The following is a 23515-nucleotide window of genomic DNA, read 5'->3' on the forward strand; positions in this document are numbered from 1 at the left end:
ACTGTCCCTCCCCTGCTCGTGCTCTCTCTCTCAAAAATAAATAAACATTAAAATTTTTTTTTAAAGATTAAAAAGAAAAAGTGAATCCAGATCAGGGCGCCTGGGTGGCTCAGTTGGTTTAGCGTCCGAATTCAGCTTGGGTCATGATCTCACGGTTTGTGAGTTCAAGCCCCGTGTCGGGCTCTGTGCTGGAGTCTGCTTGGATTCAGTGTCTCCCTCTCTCACTGCCCCTCCCCTGCTCGCGTGCTCTCTCTCTCTCAAAAATAAATAAACATTAAAATTTTTTTAAAAAGATTTAAAAAAATGTGATGGGGTGCCTGGGTGGCTCAGTCGAGTCGGTTAAGCGTCCAACTTCAGTTCAGGTCATGTTCTCATGGCTGGTGAGTTCAAGTCCCGCGTCGGACTCTGTGCTGACAGAGCCTGCTTCAGGAGCAGCAGGAGCTGCTTCAGTTTCTGTATTTCCCTCTCTCTCTGCCCCTCCCCAGCTTGCACACTGTCTCTGTCTCTCTCAAAAACAAATAGACGTTAAAAAAAAAATAAAAATAAATAAAAGTGAATCCAGATCAGGTGAGTACCTCCAGAGCTTACTGTAATAATTTAACAAGCCTAAACAGGTAATGGGACACTCTTTTTAAAATTAATTCTCTAATCTTTCTCTATGCTATTACACATTTGAGAGAAACTTGGGCATTTCTTTTTTTCTTCATTAAGCCATTACACAACTTAATGCTTGGAAAATTCTTCACAGGAAGAAACAGGGTGTAACAGTTTGCATGAGACTTTTTTTTTTTTTTTTTTTTTTTAAATTCACCCTTTTAGCTTAAGTCTGAGAACACTATTCTCCCTCCAGGCAACTGTTCTAGTTTCTTTCTGAAACTCTTAATTTCGCCACATAATTAAATATTCATCTAAGTGAAACATAGTTAAAAAAAATTAAAACCGTCTAAACGTGAAGTTAAAACATAGTCTATAAATGTGTTCTTCCATTTCCTGAGAAACAACAGGAAAGGTTTGCTTTCTCAAAATAAACTAAGTAGCCTGACTGTGAACTTAGAGTAGTGGAGATCAAAGATTCCAGCATCATCACACAATGGGAAAGTTTCAGTTATTTTTTTCCAACCTCAGAAAATCAAATTGAATGCTGCCTTTTTTCCCCTTTTAACATGCGGAACCAGGATATGTATGTGGAATTCAGAAACTTCCATTGGCATATGTGAAATTGTCATCACTGGACCACTTCCTAGTTTAGCAGAGTCCAATTCCAATGTGTGTTTGGTCAGTGTGGGCCATGCTAGAGATGCAGCAATGAAAATGTCCTTTTTTGGGCGTTCAATTCAGGAAGATCAGAGAAAAACCCACTGAGTTTCTGCAAACATATAGCGTCTAAACTTGAACTTAAACATGCTAGATCAGTGAATTATTTCAGAGCTCAGCTAGTAATAAAAGCTTAGCAGCTCACATTGGTCATGAAACTGCATGGAAGAAGGAATCTACAGAATTATTATACACACACACATTCTCAAGTAGCAGTAAGAACATTTGTTAATATTTCTCTACTTCCAGAAACAAGGAATGAGAGCTCATCTTTAAGGAAGGGCATCAGTTGTGTTATGGTTGGCAGATTTTTGTTAGATACAAGCAAGATTAGGGAGAAATAAGTGTGTTAAGTATTTATTTACCATTAATTTGTGGGTTCAAATAATATGCAATTCTGTATTCCTCAGATCCTATAAAATAGGTCAATATTTGGTCAGACCTATAAAATAGGTCAATAAATTGAAATATTGCATAATACTTATGTATACTGGGAAAATGACTTAAACATTGAGAACTTTACAGAATTTCTCGATAGACCAGTTTTTTCTGCACTTGTCTTTCTTTTTTTTAAATTTTTTTTTTTCAACGTTTATTTATTTTTGGGACAGAGAGAGACAGAGCATGAACGGGGGAGGGGCAGAGAGAGAGGGAGACACAGAATCGGAAACAGGCTCCAGGCTCTGAGCCATCAGCCCAGAGCCCGACGCGGGGCTCGAACTCACGGACCGCGAGACCGTGACCTGGCTGAAGTCGGACGCTTAACCGACTGCGCCACCCAGGCGCCCCTCTGCACTTGTCTTTCAAGAAAAGATAGAACAGATCTCAAAGCTCCATACAACTTTGATCTCTTTCTTGCTCTTTTTTTAAAAAAAAAGTTTTTTAACGTTTATTTATTTTTGAGACAGAGAGAGACAGAGCATGAACAGGGGAGGAGCAGAGAGAGAGGGAGACACAGAATCTGAAACAGGCTCCAGGCTCTGAGCTGTCAGCCCAGAGCCTGACGCGGGGCTCGAACTCATGGACCATGAGATCATGACCTGAGCCGAAGTTGGACACAACCGACCAAGCCACCCAGGTGCCCCTCTTGCTCTGTTTTTAACCTAGGTCTGTGTTGACACTGGGTGTCTTATAGACCGTATATATTTGGGTTTATTTTTTAAAAATAAAATCTGTTAAGTTGTATCTTTTTAAAAAAAATTTTAATGTTCATTTATTTTTGAGAGAGACAGAGACAAAGTGCAAGTGGGGGAGGGCAGAGAGAGAGGGAGACACAGAATCCGAAGCGGGCTCCAGGCTCCGAGCTGTCAGCACGGACCAACACAGGGCTCTAACTAATGAACCGCGAGATCATGACCTGAGCCGAAGTCAGACATTTAACCGGCTGAGCCACCCAGGCACCCCAAGTTGTATCATTTAATTGGTGTATTTACATGATTCACATTTAAGGTGATTATTGATCTAGTGGACTTAATGTCTACCATGTTGGTAACTGTTTTCTATTTGTTGCAGTGGCTATTTGTTTCCTTTTTCTCCATTTTCTTCTGTGGTTTTTAAGCTAACATTTTATATGATTCTATTTTATCTCCTCTTTAAGCATGTCAATTATACTTTACGAATTTTTTTTTTTTTTTTGGTGATCAATGTAGAGTTTACAATTGATTTCACTTTCTAGATTTTTTTTTAAAAGCAAAAACATGTTTGTGTGCATATGCATAGAAAAAAATTGGAAGATTATATATACTAAGACATTAAAAGTAGTTAATCTTTGGGTAGAAGAATTATAGTTAGTATTTACTTTTTTAAAGTATTTTTTGATGTTTACTTATTTACTTATTTATTTGAGAGACACAGAGAGCATGAATGAGGGAGGGGCAGGGAGAGAGAGGGTGAGAGAGAATCCCAAGCAGGCTCGTTGCTGTTAGCACAGAGCCCAACATGGGGCTTGAACTCACAATCTGTGAGATGATGACCTGGACCAAAATCAGGAGTCGGACACTTAGTCAGCTGAGCCACCCAGATGCCCCTCTTTTTTTTATTTGAGAGAGAGAAAGAGTGTATGCGAGCAGGAGAGAGCAGCAGAGGGACAGAAGGAGAATCTCAAGCAGGCACCACACTCAGTGTGGAGCCTGACTTAGGTCTTGATCTCAGCACCCTGGGATCATGACCCAAGCTGAAATCGAGAGTTGGATGCTCAACTGACTGAGCCAATCAGGTCCCCCTTTATTTTCTTTTCTATAGTTTTCTGTATTATCTGATTCTTTTCATGGCAAGTAGGTATTGTTTTATAATCAGAAAGAAAAAAGGCTCCTTTCCTTTCGAAGGGAGAGGAGAGGGCAAATGACAGCAAAATAAGCTGAAAATTTCCTATTCTATGCTTTACCCTCTCTTGTCTTCCAGCTTGAGACCACCACACTGCCTCACAGCCCCATCACTGCACTGGTAGGAACAAAGGAAGGGGTCTGCTGCTGCTCCCCTTGCGCTGGGAAGGTTGTCACTCCTGCCCTGTACCTTCTCTGCCTACACAGTGAGAATGACTTAGGGATCAATCCACCATGTGGTTTGATGTAAAAAAAGGTTTTCACTTAATACAGAGTTAAGCATACTTCTCTGTTTCTGCCTAATTAAGTTTTCCTCTGCATGGAATGTCCTTATGCCTCTTAAGTGTCTTTCACAAAATAATGAGCAGTGTAAGAACACTTGAAAAGCAGTTTGAAGTGGAGCTTTCCTTGTAAAACTTGTAATCTTTCTTTGGTTTCCTGGTATGAAACCTGTGTTGGGCAGCGTGGGGAGAGACTGTTAGAGGCAGTACCTCTAGTAGTAGGTGAAGAGCTTGTAACTAATGTGAGGCTATTGCTGTCTCTATTTCAGAAAACTCCCCCTCATTGCCGTAGTAGAGAAAATAACCATTGTTTTTTCGATGTTGATTATATCTTCTCAATCTATTTGGATTTGCATGTAAATCAAACCCACATTAAAACTTAAAAATTGCATGGCTCAGTGTAAACAGATAAAATGTAGATTTGTTTAAAAAATGGTTCTAGGGTGGCTCATTTGGTTAAGCATCCGACTCTTGGTTTTGGCTCAGGTCATGATCTTAGGGTTCATGAGATTGAGCCCTGTGTCGGGTTCTGCACTGACAATGCAGAGCCTGCTTGGAATTCTCTCTCTGTCCCTCTCTCTCTGCCCCCCCCCAAATAAATAAATAAACTTAAAAATATATATGTATAAAATAAAAAATGGTTTTAGTACCAACTAATCTGCCAGGTGTTTTTAAGAAAGCCATAAATTTTATAAGTACTGTAGTAGTTCATTAGCCTCTAAAATTGGGATCATTATCTCTTGATGCTTGCTTGCTACATCCAAGTAAGCAAAAGACCAGCGAGGCTTTTTGTGTCTTCTGAAAGAAGAGAATTTTAAAAAAGCAAACCAGTTTTGTCTGTACTTCCAGGTGAAAATTATAGGTCTCCATTCTAATATAGTCTATTAATAGAGTTGGGAAATTTCACTTAAGGTAAGAAATGAACTAGTTGTCATATTCTGTTTAAAGCTAATAGAATCCAACAAAGACAGTTGGAAAAATTATGAAATAAGTGTAAAAAAGAATTTATTCAGAACACATTGATTATTGCAACTGTGCTGAAATACATACAGATTTCGAAGGAAATACAAAAATATAAATATCGCTGTTGAAGGGATTCTGGGTAGAATTGAATACATTTCCTGTATATTATTTTGATGTTTGGTATTTTATAAGAAGTAGAGAGGGGCGCCTGGGTGGCGCAGTCGGTTAAGCGTCCGACTTCAGCCAGGTCACGATCTTGCGCTCCGTGAGTTCGAGCCCCGCGTCAGGCTCTGGGCTGATGGCCCAGAACCTGGAGCCTGTTTCCGATTCTGTGTCTCCCTCTCTCTCTGCCCCTCCCCCGTTCATGCTCTGTCTCTCTCTGTCCCAAAAATAATAAACGTTAAAAAAAAAAAAAAAAAAAAAAAAAAAGAAGTAGAGAGGTCAGAAGTCAAGTTTCTGATTTGTGATGCTTATTAAGATAAGCTTGAAATGAATTGACATTTGCAGTATAAACCATATTAGTAAACCCTTCAGTTAGGTGTGGGATTAAGGATAAGTAATTTGATTCTTTTTTTAAACTCATTTCTGAGTGAGAGACTTGATACATGGAAATGTTAATGGAGAAACAATGGTGAGAATTCTAGTGTTTGTTTCTATGTTGCCCATTGATTTAAACCTTACCTGTGTTGGCTTTGCTGCCTTTGACCTGAGTTGCCATTGGTTCCTTCAGTTTTTAACTTGTCACTGTCTACACTGTGACATTCTATCTGCCTTTTTTGCTTCTCAGGTACCGCTGTGAAAATTACTTAAGTGAGAAATGGTTTGGGGCTAAGAACTGAATGGAAGAAAGAAATAATCCCCTCATTATTTTAAATATGGGGAAAGAGGATTATCTGCAACCCTGAGCTTTTACCCCCAAAAGAACTGATAGCATAATAGGTTATATTTGCCTTTCTAAATGTAAACCATAATGCTTTAATAAGTACCCTCAGGGAAGAGTCAGTAGGCACTAATTTTGGTCTGCCTTACCACCCATTTATTTCATGACGATTCCCCTATGTGTTTCCTGATCACTTGCTCTTTGAAGGAAGTGTGAGCTTGTGATCCGTGGTGCCACAAATGCCCAGTATGAGATGGAGACGTTAAAGCAGTGTTCTCACAAAGAGGCGAACTCCCACTTTGTGCCTTCAGGAGGTGGTTACAAACGGCGAAGTGAAAATTCAAAAATTGAAACAATGATTTTGTCAGTACCTTTTACAAATACTGAGCATTAAAATATATAGTTGCCAAATTAATATATACATATATACATATAATATATAAATACATGAAATCTTTTCTATATTTGTTTAAGTTTCCCTGCTTATTTTAGCATTTAATTCTAGATGAGTAATTTGTATATTTTAGGGGGCAGTAACAGTAAGACCAAAAGGCAACATTTTTACAACAGTCCTAAAATACAGTGTACCAAGTAGTATTCCCACTTTATGGATGGAACTTAAATGCCAGGCAGTTTAAGTTGAAGGTCACACATTAGATGAGCTTTTCATTTTTAAGTAAGCTTTCATCAGTACTGGGAAAGAAAGCTTACAGATCTCATACTTAAGGGAGGCTTTTATCCGAACCATTCCAGGATAAAGGAAATGTACGATGTAAGCTTTTCTGGAAGAGATAAAATCTCTGTACTCTCTGATCTCAAGTCAGTAATATTTTAAACTAAATCTTTTACATTAAAACTTAAGGCAACTCTGATTCCTTTCTTAATAGAAATAGATGTATATCATCCTCTATGAAGTACCTAATCAAAGATAGACCCATGTTCAACCTTCCTATAGTAAGTTTGCAAATCCCAAGGCTCTTAACTCTTACCTTACAGGTCTTATTTAAAAAAAAAAAAAAAAAAAAAAAATATATATATATATATATATATATATATATGGTTTTTTGAGATTTTCCTTGAAAAATTTCTGACATTTAGAAAATTTTAGTTACTGATGGGGGCTTTGACAGGAAACCTAATAGCTGCTAATGTGTTGATTTCCTGGGATAAAGGCAGGTCGAAGTTGCAGGGCAACAGACTTTGGCTTCATATGAAAAACAAATCTCCAAAGCTATGCCGAGCTGGACTGAGCTGCCCTGTCCTATCCAGGGTCCCAGCGCTGAGGGCACCTCAGAGAGGCTGTCCATCCTCAGTCATGGCTGCAGAGAGACCAACGCCTCCCATGGGCACAAAGTGAGTTCTCTGAGGTCACAACGTGCACACATACCATTCAGTCTTAAATTAAAATCTCTAAGCTTCCGTTTCCTTGTCTTTAGAATGAGGATAAAATGAGGATAAGATGATGTGATGCTTGTCATGTGAATTTAATGTACCTAAAGTACTTTGGTGTAGTTATTCCTTCCAAATGAATATGATTCTATAGCTTTTCATTCTGTGTCCCTTTTCCTTTCTCTCTCTTCCATTTCTGGCCTCCTGTTAAATTTTGTAGAGCTTTTAATTCTTTTCTCTTCCTTTCTCATCCTACTCTCTATACCTATGCCTTGGGGTCCACCAGTGTGCCAAGGGATGCCCTGAGCTCCTTGGGTAACATTGCCATCAATGTCTGATACCTGGGCAAGTCAGTGAGTGAACAGCTACGGATCCTCTGTGTCCTTTGGATTTGGCACAAGGGACAGTCATAAAACCCTTGATGAAGCCAAGATCCATTACTACTTTAGCTTTCCTGTGAGCTTTTTCTGCTTCATCATTAAGGTCACGAAAGCACTAAATGGCAGTTGGATATGGATAGAGAAAAATCTCACTATACAAAGGCTTATGAATGTAGAAATCTATATTGGTAACATTTAATTTTTCCTCTAAGTTTCTTTTTTTGGAGCCAGGCTCCTAATTGCAGATATATTGTATTTGAGAGAGAAGAAGAATAGGTCCAGAAGGGCCAGAAGCATTATTTTAAGAGAACATTTTCAAGATAACTGGGGAATCTCTGTAGATAACTAAACCGGCAACATAAAAAATTTATTCATTACAAGCTATTTGAAGATCTACTTGCTTGACAGAGTAGTATCACTTAGAAATTTGATAGATCTCATCAGTACAGACTTCATGACTAAAAGAGTGATATCAGGTTTATACCATCAAAGAAATACAGATTGTTAGAGCTGGAAGGAATCTTTGGGGCCACTCAATTCAGTTTTCTTTTATAAGCAATGAAATGGAGAATCAGGTGAAGTAACTTGTTCCTTGAAACTTAACTCTTCGTATTAGAAAAAGGCAAATTAGGGGCGCCTGGGTGGCGCAGTCGGTTAAGCGTCCGACTTCAGCCAGGTCACGATCTCGCGGTCCGTGGGTTCGAGCCCCGCGTCGGGCTCTGGGCTGATGGCTCAGAGCCTGGAGCCTGTTTCCGATTCTGTATCTCCCTCTCTCTCTGCCCCTCCCCCATTCATGCTCTATCTCTCTCTGTCCCAAAAATAAATAAACGTTGAAAAAAAAAAATTAAAAAAAAAAAAAAAAAGAAAAAGGCAAATTGGAGACCTGGTACCTAACGTTGTAGTTATTTCATACATTCCAGCGCAGCACCATAACCGTAGCCTGTAGACCTAGAAGTCATTTCTTTGTGGCTCAGAGATGATCTCTACCCTGCTAGTCCTGTTGCTGACAGCTAAGTAAGGCATGGATGAAAACCTTTCTGGTTCCTACTCAGATTCTTTCTTGTGCCCATGTTTAATTATTTCATGAGATCTTTGGTTGATTTGATTGCCCTGGCCCAGGAATGATCTAAATAGGCAAATATGAGAGTTTAGCTCTATGTTCAATAGTTTTTTGACCTCTTACTCTATACTAGGCACTCTTCTGTTTTTAAGTGTTTTATGTGAGTTAATTCTAGGAGACAAGTGTAGCTGTACAGGTCAGAAAATTGAGGCTTATAGGGCTTAAGCCACTTGTTCTAGGTTTATACAGCTTGTAGGCTGGAACTAGATCCAGGTCAGTTTTCCAGACAACATGTTCTTAATTGGTACTCTTCTTTACACTCTCTGCTCCCTGTGCTGCCTGTGTAATGGGGGAGCAGAGTGTGGAATTGAAGATCTGTGTCAGGTAATCCAAAGAAGATCATCTGGCCCAACCCCTTGGTTTCCAGCAGATGAGGTGTTTATTCCTGTGATTTCATAGAAGAGGTATTTGAGGCCTTGTTTGTATGTATGTATGTATGTATGTATGTATGTATGTATGTATTTATTTATTTATTTATTTATTTATTTTTTGTTTTGTATTTCAAAGTAGAAATGATCTTTTAGCTTTTCCTTATTATAAAAGCAGTAAATCCTCATTTAAAGAAAATATAGGAACTATAGGAGAAAATTAAAATAACCTTTGTAGCTCTACAGTCTGATGATTAAGACTAGGTTCATATCTCAGAGGTATCACTTACTAGCACTTTGACTTTTGGCAAATTTTATCACCTTTCCCTGCCTCATTTCTCTGCATGGAAAACAGGAATAATCATAGTGCCTCTCTCATATGGTTCTAATGAGGACTAACTAGGTTCTTATTTGTGAAGCATTTAGAACAGTGTGGCACGTAGTAAATACACAAGTGTTGATTAAATAAAATAAATGATCACCCATGAAAATACAGTTGATCGTTGAATAACATGGAGGTTAAGGGCTTAACAAGCCCCTATGTGGTCAAAGATCCATGTGTAACTGATGGGGTGCCTGCTTGGCTCAGTCAGTTAAGAATCCGACTTCTGTTCAGGTCATGATCTCATGGTTTGTGAGTTCAAGTCCTACATTGGGCTCTGTGCTGACAGTCTGGAGCCTGCTTCCGATTCTGTGTGTCTGTCTGTCTGTCTGTCTCTCTCTCTCTCAAAAATAAATAAGTATTAAATAAATAAATAAACGTTAAAAAAATCCATGTGTAACTGTTGACTTTCCCACAACTTAGCTACTAATAGCCTACTCTTGACCGGAAGCCTTACTGACAACATAGTCAATTAAAACATATTCTCTGTGTTATGGATGTACTGTACACTGTATTCTTACAATAAAGTAAGCTAGAGGAAAAAAGTATTAAAATCATAAAGAAGAGAAAGTACATTTATAGTACTGTACTTACTGAAAAACAATTGGGTGTAACTGGATCTACAAAGTTCAAACCCATGTTGTTCAAGGGGCATCTGTAGTCTTCCCACTTCTGGCCCCTGGAGGAAGAGATAGAGACAGACCCAAAAGATTGTGCACTACAGTGAGTGGTAATGGGGCTAACCTGTGCACAACCAGGCAGGGTGGGTGGCCCTGGATCCTCTGCTTCTGTTTGTCTCCTTAGTAATCCTAATAACCAGGAATATTAATAAAATTCTACTTGCGAGGTGTTCAAAATGGTTGTGATTCTTCTTTTTGTACTCCTTGCTTTTAGGAAGCCAATAAAAACCAAACCTGTTTATTTGAGATTTTTCTGGTGTAGGCTCGGCCAGACATGATTTCCTTTCATGTGATATTTTCTGCGGTCTGTGTTAGTTTCATTCTTCCTTTGTTTTCTTGTGCTTTGGTGTGAAGAAGATGCCCTGTTTATAGAGCCTTGGTGTCTTTCATGTGTAATGCATTCTTAAACTAATTCCAGTTGCTCTGACCCTTTGAGATTTAAAAATTGCTTCGTTCCGGCTTTTAAGCATTTTTGAAATATTAAAAATGTTCGTGAGGAGGTGGGTCATGGGAAAATTTTCCCAGAGTTGTTTGTTCCTAGAAAATTGTGAATTTGCATGGAGAGGTTTAATGCTGGGTTAAATTCTGCCAGGTGCATTGGTCATTTGAACTTGAGTTCCCAGCTCTTTTGATATTTAAATCCTTTTTCTGTGGCTTAAAATGTAGAGTGAGCCTCTTAAACCTAAGTGCCTATGTTGAGCTGTTGCCCTTTGTCCCATCAAAGAAAGGTCTTAGTAGTGCTTGGGGTTTGCATTGAAGCACCGTGTCAGTAGGAAGGATCAAAAGATTTGTCTGTTCTCTGATTTTTGTCTTTGAACCAAGACTTCCCAAAAAGAACACAGAGTTGTTTTGAATATTGCCGCCCCTGGGTGTGAGTGATTATGCAAGTCAGTAGTATTTTTGTTTAAAAAAAGAAAAACTATTCATAATAGATTTAGAGGTATGAAATTGCAAGAAAAACAAAATACTTTTTTTTAAGACAACTTGTACAAAGCAGTCTTTGAATGCAGGTGGTCCTCAACTCCTAAGGATTTGCAATTCTTCCTCCATCTTGGGAAAGACACCTCTGTCCACCAGTTACCACTTGGCCCTTTCTCTTAGTATAACCTTCTTCCTTCCCTGCCACTTGCGATGAGTTACCAAGTAGTCTCAATTCAATCTTAAACTTAAATTCTTAATCTTTTCCTGCTGTCCCTTGAAACTCCCATATACTTCTTCAACACACAGCTCCAGAGTGGCCACTGCCCAGTCTTGCTGGGACTGCTGAAGCTACCTCCAGCCCCCTCCCTGTGTCTGACCTCTAGTGTTCTCTACTCGCTGTCTTAGGGGCTTTTACATGACCAAACACAATATGTAAGTGGCTTGCATAAAATCTTCCAGTGACTTCTCAGTGCCCTCAGAACTTCTTCATAAGGAGTTAAAAGCCAGAGTCCTTAAGAAGACTTTAAGACCTTGCATGAGAAAGTCTCCATTTCATGGTATTGCCTTCCCTTCCCCCGACTGTACTCCAGACACACTGTTCACAGCCCCAAGAATGTCTTTCTGTGCCTTGAATCTGCTACACTTCCATGACAGTGAGCCTTCTCGATGTGTCTGATGCCTAGAATGCTCTTCTCCCTTTGCTGCTTCACTTTTATCTAGCTAATTCCTGTTTCTTCCTTTCGTCTCACCTTAAATGTCATATGCTTCAAGAAGTCCTCTTTAACCCCTACGCTAAATTAGGTCCCTCTGATGTTTGTTTCTGCAGTACCTTGTACCTCCCTAACATTTCGCTTACTACATTTATTTACCTTTTCTGATAGATTCCAAGCTCCGTGTGAGCATAGATAGATCTGTCTTTTTTCCCCTCTGTATCTTTGTGCTTTGCACACAGTAGGATCTGCTATGTTCTTTGAATGAATGAACATGTTCCAAATCACGCTCACGTTATTACATACAGTATTGCTTACGCGTGAATTTCTTTCAAGGAGATTTTAGTAAATTCCTCTTAATGATTTAAATTCTCTTTCCTTACACTAAATGTGTATAGTCACAAAATATATACTCCTTATGCTGATAGCACTCAGGCAACTACTGAAACATTTGAAAAGTCACAAACAAATGCAAACAACATTTTAAAACCATTAAAATTTAGGGGCGCCTGGGTGGCTCTGTCGGTTAAGCATCCGACTTCAGCCCAGGTCATGATCTCACGGTCCATGAGTTCGAGCCCCGCATCGGGCTCTGTGCTGACAGCTCAGAGCCTGGAGCCTGTTTCGGATTCTGTGTCTCCCTCTCTCTGACCCTCCCCCATTCATGCTCTGTCTCTCTCTGTCTCAAAAATAAATAAACGTTAAAAAAAAAAAAATTAAAAAAAAAACCATTAAAATTTAAATGAAAAATATTCATATGATGAGTGCTTTTTTTTCTGAAACTGAATCACCTATGTTGATTAAAAAAAAATAATAATATAAACTTGTTTTCCTTAGGTCCTAATAATTAGTGCATATAAGTCTTTTGATTTTGATAATAGTAATGCAGGGAATACTTGTTTGTAGCATAATCTGTCATTCAGAAGCCCATTATGGACTCGAAGGCCTTGCTTACTATCTCAGAACTGTGAGACCTTATCAGAACACGTCTGTCAGTGAGCAGTCCTTGAATTACAATTTTGATGATTTTAACGATTTCTCATTTTCTTGCTAGTGCTGTAAATTTCTTGTACATTTAAAGATAAGGTTAGCATTGTAGAATTACTGAAATCAACATCAAGCATATACCTACTTCAGCTGTTACTAAAACCAGGAACAGGGATATGTTTGTCGATTTTAGTTCTTATAGATGTGGAAAATTTTTAAAGTTTTAGCATGTGGCTAAGCGTCAGAGTGTTGAAGGAAGTCAATAGATAATAGAAATGACTCATTCACACTATTTTGAAAACAACTTGAACATAACTCTTTTTCTTATAATTGCCTCCACTTTGTAATTTTTGAACCACTAAAAACAAACCCTTTGTTTTACAATACTTTCATGCTATTTTGAAGGCATTATTATGAAAGCATTAATGTAATATCATTTGGCTTTCACTTAGTGTGACTGCATCGTTGACGTATCAAGTCTACCTCTGTCCTTTCCTTATTAGTCTATAGCAGTTAATATACTACCATACTCTACTGTTTGTTATTTCATGGTGTCATGAAATTAAAGTCTTGTTCAGTGTCTTAACAATGGCCTTTATCGTTGCCTTGTGTGCTTGCTACTGTATTTATAAGTGCTGTTAGTGATGGGGATCGCTCGGAACCACTGTGATCATAAATGCAAACCTGGGCACTGTATTGGTAAGGGGAATAATTCAGATGGCCCGTTGTGTATTTATATCAGTTTCTTTTAGATTAACAGTGAAATGAAAACAAAATAGATTCTTTTGGAGCAGTCACAGACTCTTGAATGTCTCTGGTCCTCTAGAGCTCCTTAGAGCCCCATGTCAGAACACTTGCTTATGGCACGCATAACATACTGCAGACCAAGCACAAACATATCATTGGATTTCCAAAGGTGTTTTGGCTCCGGTGGATCATCCTCTTGGGTCTCTACCTCTCTAGCCTCCTAAACTATATCTGTATCTTACAAAGCCTCTGCTTGGTGAGAGGAATGGAGAGGCTTTTTTTTTGTTTTTGTTTTTTAAGTTTCTATTTATTTTGAGAGAGACAGCACAAGTGGGGGAGGGGCATAGAGAGAGGGAGACAGAGAATCCCAAGCAGATTCTGAGCCTGAAATAGGACTCGAACCCACAAAACCGTGAGATCATGACCTGAACCAACTCCAAGAGTCAGATGCTTAATCGACTGAGCCACCCAGGCGCCCGAGAAACCTTGTTTTCTTGTCTCACGAAGGGCTGAAGGCTCTCTATTGTTGTCTGTAGGTGATTTGTGGTTACCCAGGTAACCCTGAAGCCCTGTCACTCAGGAGCACCTGTTGAGGAGGGAGTGTAGTAAGAACACAGCAAAGCAGCTAGGAAAGGCCGTGAGGACTTGAAGTGTATTGGATCCCTTATACTTAACACTGAAAAGAAAAATTGGTAAAAATATTACTGATATAGACTGCATAGCTGAAGGCCTTTTATTAAGCTAAACAGAATGTCATGGCTTTAGCCTAAGGACCAAGTAATTCACTTAATTGTCCTTTGTTTTTGTTTTTGTTTTTTTGCTTACATATTTTTGATAGCTTGATTAAGATATAGTTCACATGACATACGATTGGCCTATTTAAATTGTACAATGGTGTTTAGTACTTTCACAGAATTGTGCAACCATCACCACAATCAACTTTATAATATTTCATCACCTAAAAAAGACTTGGAACACCTGGCTGGCTCAGTCAGAAGAGGATGTGAGTCTTGATCTCAGGTTGTGAGTTCAGGCTCCATGTTGAATGTAGAGATTATTTAAATAAATAAAACTAAAAAAAAAAAAAAAGAAAAGAAATTCATTACAAGTCATTCTCCATTCTCCCCGAGCCCCTGGCAACCACTAATCTACTTTCTGTCTCTGTAGATTTGCCTGTTCTGAACATTTAATATGAGTAGAATCATATAGTATGTTACCTTTGTGATTAGTTTCTTTCCCTGAGCATAATGTTTTCAAGGTGCATCCATGTTGTAGTGTCAGTATTTCATTTTTTTTTTTTGTCAAATAATGTTCCATTGTCTAGATATGCCAAAAAAGTTTTTTATTTAGAGAGAGAGAGAGAGTGAGCAGGGGAGAGGGATATAAGGGGAGAGAGAGAATCTTAAGCAGGCTCCACACTCAGTGTGGGGCTTGATCCCATGACCCGGGGATCACGACCTGATCCAAAATCAAGACTTGGATGCTTAACTGACCGAACCCACCCAGGCTCCCCTATGGCAAAAAAAAAAAAAAAAAAAAAAAAATCCTTAAGTGTCAGTTCAGCCGTATTATGTTCACATTGTGGTGAAACAGATTTTCAGAACTTTCTCATCTTGCAAAACTGAAACTAGATGTGATATACCAAATTTTATCCATTCTTCTTGGTTGACAGACATTTGGGTTGTTTCCCATGTTTGGGCTGTTGTGTGTAATGTTGCTATGAACATTTGTGTACACATTTTTGTGGGGGCCTATATTTTCCTTTCTCTTAGTATATACCTGGGAGTAGAATTGATAGGTCCTGTAGTAATTCTGTATTTAACATACGGAGGAACTGCCAGACTTTAATCATTTAAACTGCATCATTTGCATTTAGGGGCGCCTGGGTAGCTCAGTTGGTTAAGCGTCCAACTTCAGCTCAGGTCATGATCTCACGGTTTGTGGGTTCGAGCCCCATGTCAGGGTCTGTGCTGACAGCTCCGAGCCTGGAGCTTGCTTCCGATTCTGTGTCTCCCCCTCTTTCTGTGCCCCTCCCCCACTCACACTCTGTCTCTGTCTCAAAAATAAATAAATATTAAAAATAAATAAATAAAATAAACTGCATCATTTTGCATTGCCAGCAGCAGTGCATGAAGGTCTTGGTTTCTCCACATTCTGGCCAACACTTGTTATTATCTGTCTTCCTGATTATAGCCATCTCAGTAGGGGTGTAGTGGTATCTCATTGTGATTTATGTTTCTCTAGTGACTAATGATATAGAACATCTTTTCATGTAAAGATACTTAACTAAAATTTTTTCCCTTAAAATGAAGATTTCCTAGGTTCTTGGGAATTCTAATACACTTAAGAAATACATGCTTTGGGAATTCTTAAAAGGTACAAATTATGACCCACATTTTGACCCTGTGACTTCAGGGATTAGAAGGTTGAGAGAAAATAGCTGCCCTGACTGGAAGGACTGCCTGTTGACGGGGTAGAATTTAAGTGGAAGGGGTTGAGCAGTCTCTCATTTTCAGAGACCAATTAAGTAGAATCCTTGTCTGTGACAAGCAAAGGAAACACGAAAAGGTGGAAAATGGACCCAAATGTAAGAGATTTCTTTTAAAGGTACTAAATTTACCAGCACAACCAAGCCAAAGAATGGCCTTCTAATGGTGGGCTAATATAAGAGTCAACTTTATATTCCCCAGTACTCTGCTTGGTGTCTGGCACAGAGTTTTTATTCCCGGTTTTGAAGAAGATGTAATGAAGCAGACAAATCAGAAGAGTTTAAGATCCTAAAATGTAAGAATCAGAAACTACTGATCTCTTCCAGGGAACTTTGCATTATTTAAAAAGGGGTTGCAATGGGGCGCCTGGGTGGCTCAGTCGGTGGAGCGTCCGACTTCGGCGCAGGTCATGATCTCACGGTCTGTGAGTTCGAGCCCCAAGTCGGGCTCTGGGCTGACGGCTCAGAGCCTGGAGCCTGTTTCGGATTCTGTGTCTCCCTCTCTCTCTGACCTTCCCCTGTTCGTGCTGTCTCTCTCTGTCTCAAAAATAAAGAAACATTAAAAATAAAATAAAAAAATAAAAATAAAAAGGGGTTGCAAAGTAAAGCATCCCTAGATCAAGTCCTTAAAAGCTGACAGGCCTCCTCAGATCACACGGGTGTCTTTTTTTTTTTTTAATTTTTTTTTTTTTAACGTTTATTTATTTTTGAGACAGAGAGAGACAGAGCATGAACAGGGGAGGAGCAGAGAGAGAGGGAGACACAGAATCTGAAACAGGCTCCAGGCTCTGAGCTGTCAGCACAGAGCCTGACGTGGGGCTTGAACTCACGGACCGTGAGATCATGACCGGAGCCAAAGTCAGACGCTTAACCGACCAAGCCACCCAGGCGCCCCCACACAGGTGTCTTTAAAAACATCTGCGTCATCTCGCCCACAACTGCTGCACACCCCATCACACGTGCTTGAAGAGTATTTGTGAATTCTGTGATGCCCGTGAGGTTTATTTATGTAAACATACCTCACTTCATTCCTCCCCATATAAAGCACATCAATATAAGCACTCACTGTGTCACTTAATTGACACAACGCTTGAGGTGAGGTCAGCCCTCCTTAGTCCCGTGTTACAGAAAAGGAAGTTTAGGCTCAGCACGAATAAGTAACTTGTCCAGGATCACACCAGCTCTCAAGGGGCACGCCAGGAGGAGTCCAGGCTTCCAGCCCGTCCTCTCAGCCACTGTACTCAGTACAAAAAAAGTCCTCCTCCCCCGTTGGAGCCTTTGCAACAGGAATTGGGGAAAGGTGTAGAAGAAGAACCTGGTGCAGATATCACCACCGTATTATTTTGATGGGGATTTTGTCATTGCTCTCTTGGCCTGCTCACTGTAGATACAGTTGAGGGTGGCAGGAACCTCACAGGGTATGTGATCATGGTGCACCTGAAGTAGTTGCAGCTTTGTGCACACTTGTGAAGGTTGGACTTGATCCCAGAACCAGCAGGGGAAAAGTATGATTAGATTTCCATTTTCTTTTCTAAAGACAGTAGGCTGCAGTAGATAGAAATAGGTGGCAGGGAGTTTGGTTGTGATTAAAGCCTGGATTTGGGCAGTGGGGAGAAGAAGGCCGGGTGAACAGTTTCTAAGCTAAAACCGTTAGGACTCAGCAACCTTCTGGATATGAGAGTTGACAGATGACTTGAAGAGGACTTCAATAATTCTAGCTGGGGGACGTAGGGTAGGTGCCATATCAGTGCAGAGTTAAAGGATTGGGAAGGAAGCGGGGTGAAGGATACCAAAGCCGGTGGTAGACTTAGGTTCAAGCTCTGCTCTGATGGTCTGAGAAGCGTAGTGGTTCTCTTAAGCTTGGTTGGGTGCTTAAGTCAACTTAATTAGAAGATAAAAGCAGTTAAGTTGTGTTTGCTTGCCTTTTAGTTTTTCTAGAAAATTGATGTACACTGAAGTTTTTTTTTTAGTAAGCTCCACTCCTAGCATGGAGCCCAATGTAGGGCTTGAACTCACAACCTGAGATCAATACCTGAGCTGAGATCAAGAGTCAGATGCTTAACCAGCCAAGCCACCCAGACACGCCTGGGTGGTTCGGCTGGTTAAGCATCTGACTTCGGCTCAGGTCATGATCCCACGGTTCGTGAGTTCGAGCCCCGCATCGGGCTCTGTGTGACAGCTCGGAGCCTGGAGCCTGCTTCGGATTCTGTGTCTCTTTCTGTGCCCCTCCCTTGCTCATGCTCTGTCTCTCTCTCTCTCTCAAAAATAAAAACATTAAAAAAAAAACCTTCCTTTTAGGTATGGACATTTAGAAGGGAAACTCAAGAAACACCATTTTGTCAGGAAGTGAGAAGCATTTTGCATTCTGCCACTCCCCAGAGGAATCCAATCTGATGTCATAGGTGCTTTCATGGTTGTAGCTCCCAGCATCCGCCCCCTCCTTGGCTGTACGATTCTTCAGGACTAAGCTATAATGGAAGAACAGCTGACAGAGAGCAGTGACCGCCTGGAACCGGGTACCCCTCCCAGTTCAGCTTGATGAATATTGGTCCAGTTTGATAATCTGGAAGTAAATGAGTACTATTCTCAACAGAACTATTCTGTTCTTCTGGGAAGAATTAAATCTAGATAATTTCCGTAGGACACTCCATACCTTCCATTTGGGCATAGAACCGCACTTTAACAATTCTGCTTCAAAATCTGTTCCTGAGATGAGATATTTCATAAACACAGCATTGAAGCAATGGATGGTGAAGTTACTTCCTGTGTTGGTTCATTCATGCCTCAAGGTTGCAAAGTTATGTAAGTTGTTTACAGATAAAACGCTAGTGAAGGAAAGTTCATTTGCCACTGCTAGAAGGTACGAGCCCCAAGCAGTTAGCATGATGAGTATCTTTGGCCTTTTCTTGCAGCTGTCTTATATTTACAGGGTCGAGTTATCTTACCCATATCTAGGGTTAAAGGTCGTAGTCTCATGGGTAATACAGTGTAGCATAGCTTCTGTTTTGTACTTTGTTAAAGAAAGTGGGTAGATGATTACCTGAGGTTGAATTGGTATTTGGAGCCTCATTAATGATTAATTAAAACATACAGAAGTGCTTTTTTTCTAAGTACCTGTACCTAACGGTCTTTGAGGGTTCAAATATTCAGAAGATATCCTCTTACACCTCATGAGAAATATATTTACTCTTAGACTTAAAATACATTTGAACAGAATTCAACGCTTAGAGTTTTCAGACTGCTTGCATTTACATTAATTTACATAGGGCATAATTACTCTTAGGTCTCTGATAGCAGTAGGGTTCCGTTTTTTGTTTTGTTTTTGTTTTTTCATTAACACTTGTTTCTTTCTGCTACTTAGAGGACCACTAACAAGATACCTTAAGTATCATCTCAAGAGTTAATGATTTATGTCAATCACCTTCATTATAAAGTGCTCTGGTGATTTGCAGTTGGAAGATGTTGGTGACTTATCCTATCTGGTTTGGTTTGGTACACGTGGCAGACAGATTTATTTCAGTACCTTTGGTGACTCTTTTCCACAGTAAAGCTTCACTGAAAATATTGTGGGGTTGTTTTTATGTTTTGTCTTCATTTCGGATTGTTTGCTTTTAAATGCTATCTTATGTTTCTCCAGTTTTCCTTTTGGGCACCTATGGCTTTTACCTTCATTCATCATTGGGGTCATTCTATTTCTCTTGACCTGGTTTATATAGCTCAGTCCCTTGAATGATTTCTTCCTCACTACCTAGGAATATTCTGCAGAATTTCAAACTTAGAATTTATAAATTTGAATATGGCTTAGGTCTATACATATTTGCTTTCCCGAGAGTATATTCTGTCTCCAACTTAAGTGTAAGTTCTTTGGGGACAAGTACTATAGTTTAAATGTAAATTGTCGGGGCGCTTGGGTGGCTCAGTCAGTTAAGCCTCCGACTTCAGCTCAGGTCACGATCTCGCGGTCCGTGAGTTCGAGCCCTGCGTCGGGCTCTGGGCTGATGGCTCAGAGCCTGGAGCCTGCTTCCGATTCTGTGTCTCCCTCTCTTTCTGCCCCTCCCCCATTCATGCTCTGTTTCTCTCTGTCTCAAAAATAAATAAACGTTAAAAAAAAAGATTATTTAAAAATAAAAAAAAATAATAATAATAATAATAATAAATGTAAATTGTCCACTGACAGAAACTAGCATGGCGTTAACGACATGGAACTGCCATGGTAAGTGCCCGTTGAGTTGAGCTGCCCTGCGTGCGTGAAGGGCAGCCTTATTATCTGCATGCAATGTAGAGAGTGTTCTAGCAGCTTTCAGAGATGTTGCATATCCATTCCAGGTCGCAACACTTCATTGCCAAGACACGAGTTCTGAACCTGCCCAGTGAGGGGTGGGCGGGGGAGTGGAGGCAGGCAGGTGGCTGTCGATGCTTTCCTTAGTCTCTATGGGGGTTCTTCTACTCTGGTGACCAGGACTTAATTCTCCTGTTTGTCACAGAGGAAGCAAGACATGAACCAACCTAGTCATATTCTGTACAAAGACATTCGCAGTCTATTCTGCTTCCCCCAGCTTCTGTTTCTTCATTCCGCATCTCTGAGAGAATTACCATGATAGTTGTCATGAAAAGTCCATCCTATTGATGGCGAAGGGCTACCTCTATGCGGTCCTTTGGAGAAACCAAGCAGTGTCTGTATTTCACTGTTTTAACTTTGCTGTGTGTTCTATCTGCTTACTCAGTACAACTACTTTTCCCGGAAGTTGGTGTTGGTGTGTTTTTTGTTCCCTTCCCCAACTCAGCCCTTTCCCTTTCAGGAAGTGACTTTACAGTGTGCCCTACTCTGCCTCCTGCACGGTGCCAGGTATATAATAAGTGCTTGTTCAATAATGGTGTTTGTTCAAACTTGTATGAATGACTACTTTTAAGAGATTTAATTCTTAATTATTTTGCCTAATTTCCGTAAGTTTGGGAGAGGGTTAGAGTTGAAATCAGGATAAAGTCTTGGGAATTTAGGTGGGAATAGTTAATAACCTAAGAGGAATAAAGATGGCTTTTGTAAGCCACATATTACAACCAGGCATCTAGTACAAACGATTTAGTTATTCTGTCCAGACTGTGAACAGTTGTCTTGTTCTCACTAAAGGCAATTTTGTTGAAATGTTCTTAGAAACAATGTGTGCAGGCTTCTGTAATCATACAGGGGAGAGAGAGAGAGAGATCTAGGGAACATCAAGATACTGACTCAACCTGTCCTTTTTGAAAAATATTTGACCCCTTTGCTCTAACTCAACAACCCCTCAAAGTTGTTGATACAAAGTTCCAAAATAGGAAAGAGATCAAAACCAGTTTCTGTGTTACAGCTTTCTGGGAAGAGGATGCTAGGAGAAAATATATGTATTTCTAAATGTATCGTTTCATATAAGCCATTCTTAGGTTGCTCTTGTATTTTTAATGACCTAACCTGAAACATTTTTGATAAGTTTAGTTCTTAACAGAAACACTGAACTCCAACACCCACCCCCCACCCCCACCACCCTGCCCCACGGCAAGCAGCTGGAAGCAATGAAGAGCCAGGCGGTTATTGAAGCTCATGGCTCTTTCCCATGGCTTCTCATGTTTATGGCCAGAATGAACTGACAGCATTGTTATGTTGCAGATATGCTGGATACAGTAGAGGAGGGGACTCACCATCATATAAAATAGGGCCCTTCTGTAAAGCTAACACTAATCATTGAAGAATGAAAATACCAAAGACCTCCTTGTCATTGTGTAGGATTGGAAACTATCTTGATTTAGACTGTTGCATCAAATCGATGGTATGGTTTTTCAGTCCTGAATTTTATAATCCCATCTGTTAAACTGGTTAATAAAGCCTAGTGCCTAAAACAAATCTCTAAGGGCTTCAGCTATATCATAGCAAACTTGGAGTGCCTTTCAGTGCTGAATGACGTAATAGGTTGTTAATCTTTTCTATGGGGAATGCTTTTTCTTCATCAGCTGTCTAAAATATTTGGGAAATTATATCTTGTGGGAGTTGCCATTCATCAGGAAATGCTTGTTCATAGATGTAAGCCAGACCACATGTAGCAGTAAATGTTATGTATCTCTATGGAAACCAAAAATCACAAATGGATGGTCTTAAGCATTAAGCATTCTGCTTCTTACGGGGATAAGTCATATCCAGATTCGGTTCAGTTCACTCAAATATTTATGGGGCATTTAACGATCAAAAGGTCTGTGGGTACTTTGTTTAATGACTAATTTTCCTCTACACAAAACTGAAAAGATCATTAAAAGGAAAAACTAGGAGAAAAAGATCCCAGTGTATGTGGATTGTCAAGCTTGTAAATGCAGAACTCTGAAGTGGGAGGCAGGAGACAAGGGTTTTAGCTCTGGCTCTTGCCAAAACTAGTAGTGTGGCTTTGGACAAGTCTTTGAAACTATTTGTCTCCGTTTTCTCATCTGTAACAAGATAGAATTGGACTCTGTGACTCCTGAGTAATGAATCTGTTTTCCTATAAACTATTTTTTTTAATGAGAGATATTATACCTGGATGTTTCTCATTATTTCAGAGTAATAAGGATCATTGTTATACTGCAATGACTTTATCACCTAACAAAAAATTCACTAAGGACTGGGGTCACATTGTAGCCATTTGTCAGTGGATCCTGCTTTCTTCTCCACTCAGTATATATTGACAATGGGGTGTCCATAGAATCTAGTAGTGACAAAGTATGCAATAATCTGAATTATAGATGTTTAATTTAGTAGTCAAAAGGTGGCATTTGAAGAGTATAATTGCCATTCCTAGATAAAGGTAAGGACAGTGCCTTAAGTAGTAGTTCAAAGATGTGAGGAGGTTGGTAGAAGAGGAGGCTGGGGCTGAACTGGTTGGTGATCATGTTTATTCATAGATCCATTTAATTCTTAGCTCCAAGACTGCTTTGTCTGTCATTTCAGCAGTTTCTATAACAGGAATATCTCATAAGTGGAACTGGAATCAGTTGGCCCTAATGATTCAGTAGAACTTGTGAGAGAGGAAGGGTGTCCATGTTGCCAACTTTGTTGCTGATCTGGGTGTGTGTGGACAAGGAAATTTCTCTGGACTATTTTCTCATTGTTAAGTAGGGGGAAATATCTGTCCCATCCCTACCCCTCGAGAACATTATGAGGATAAACAAGAGACCTGAATAAAGTTATAAACAATGTTGATTTATATGTTAAATAGAAAAGTAGAATCTTTGGACTTGTGCAAAATACAAACATCCTTTTGATAGATCTTGCAATTTGATTTTTTTTAATATCGGAGAGTTTACCATTTTTTTTTAATTTTTAATGTTTAGTTATTTTTGAGAGCGAGAAAGAGCATGAGCAGAGTAGGGGCAGAGAGTGAGGGAGACACAGAATCCAAAGCAGGCTCCAGGCTCCGAGCTGTCAACACAGAGCCTGACGTGGGGCTCGAACTCACGGACTGTGAGATCATGACCTGAGTTGAAGTCAGACGCTTTGCTGACTGAGCCACCCAGGCACCCCTGGCTTTACTATTTAAAAAAATTTTTTAAATAAGTCTTTATGTTCAAAATTGTTTTAAGTTTAAA

At 39.7% G+C, this 23515-nt stretch overlaps 1 protein-coding gene and 1 long non-coding RNA gene across 6 annotated transcripts in view; both read left to right on the forward strand.

Moving 5' to 3' along the window:
* LRRC8D (leucine rich repeat containing 8 VRAC subunit D) overlaps positions 1 to 23515 on the forward strand; it is a 123860-nt gene that overhangs the window by 34916 nt on the left and 65429 nt on the right. The gene's annotated exons all lie outside the window — the stretch shown is intronic.
* On the forward strand, positions 283 to 4920 carry LOC147578163 (uncharacterized). The gene is made up of 2 exons (XR_015254866.1): positions 283 to 1856; positions 2097 to 4920. It is a non-coding gene; the product is annotated as an uncharacterized LOC147578163 (long non-coding RNA).

The sequence above is a fragment of the Puma concolor genome, chromosome C1 (assembly GCF_028749965.1).
Source record: "Puma concolor isolate L17-30 chromosome C1, mPumCon1.1.hap2, whole genome shotgun sequence".
Lineage (NCBI taxonomy): Eukaryota > Metazoa > Chordata > Mammalia > Carnivora > Felidae > Puma > Puma concolor.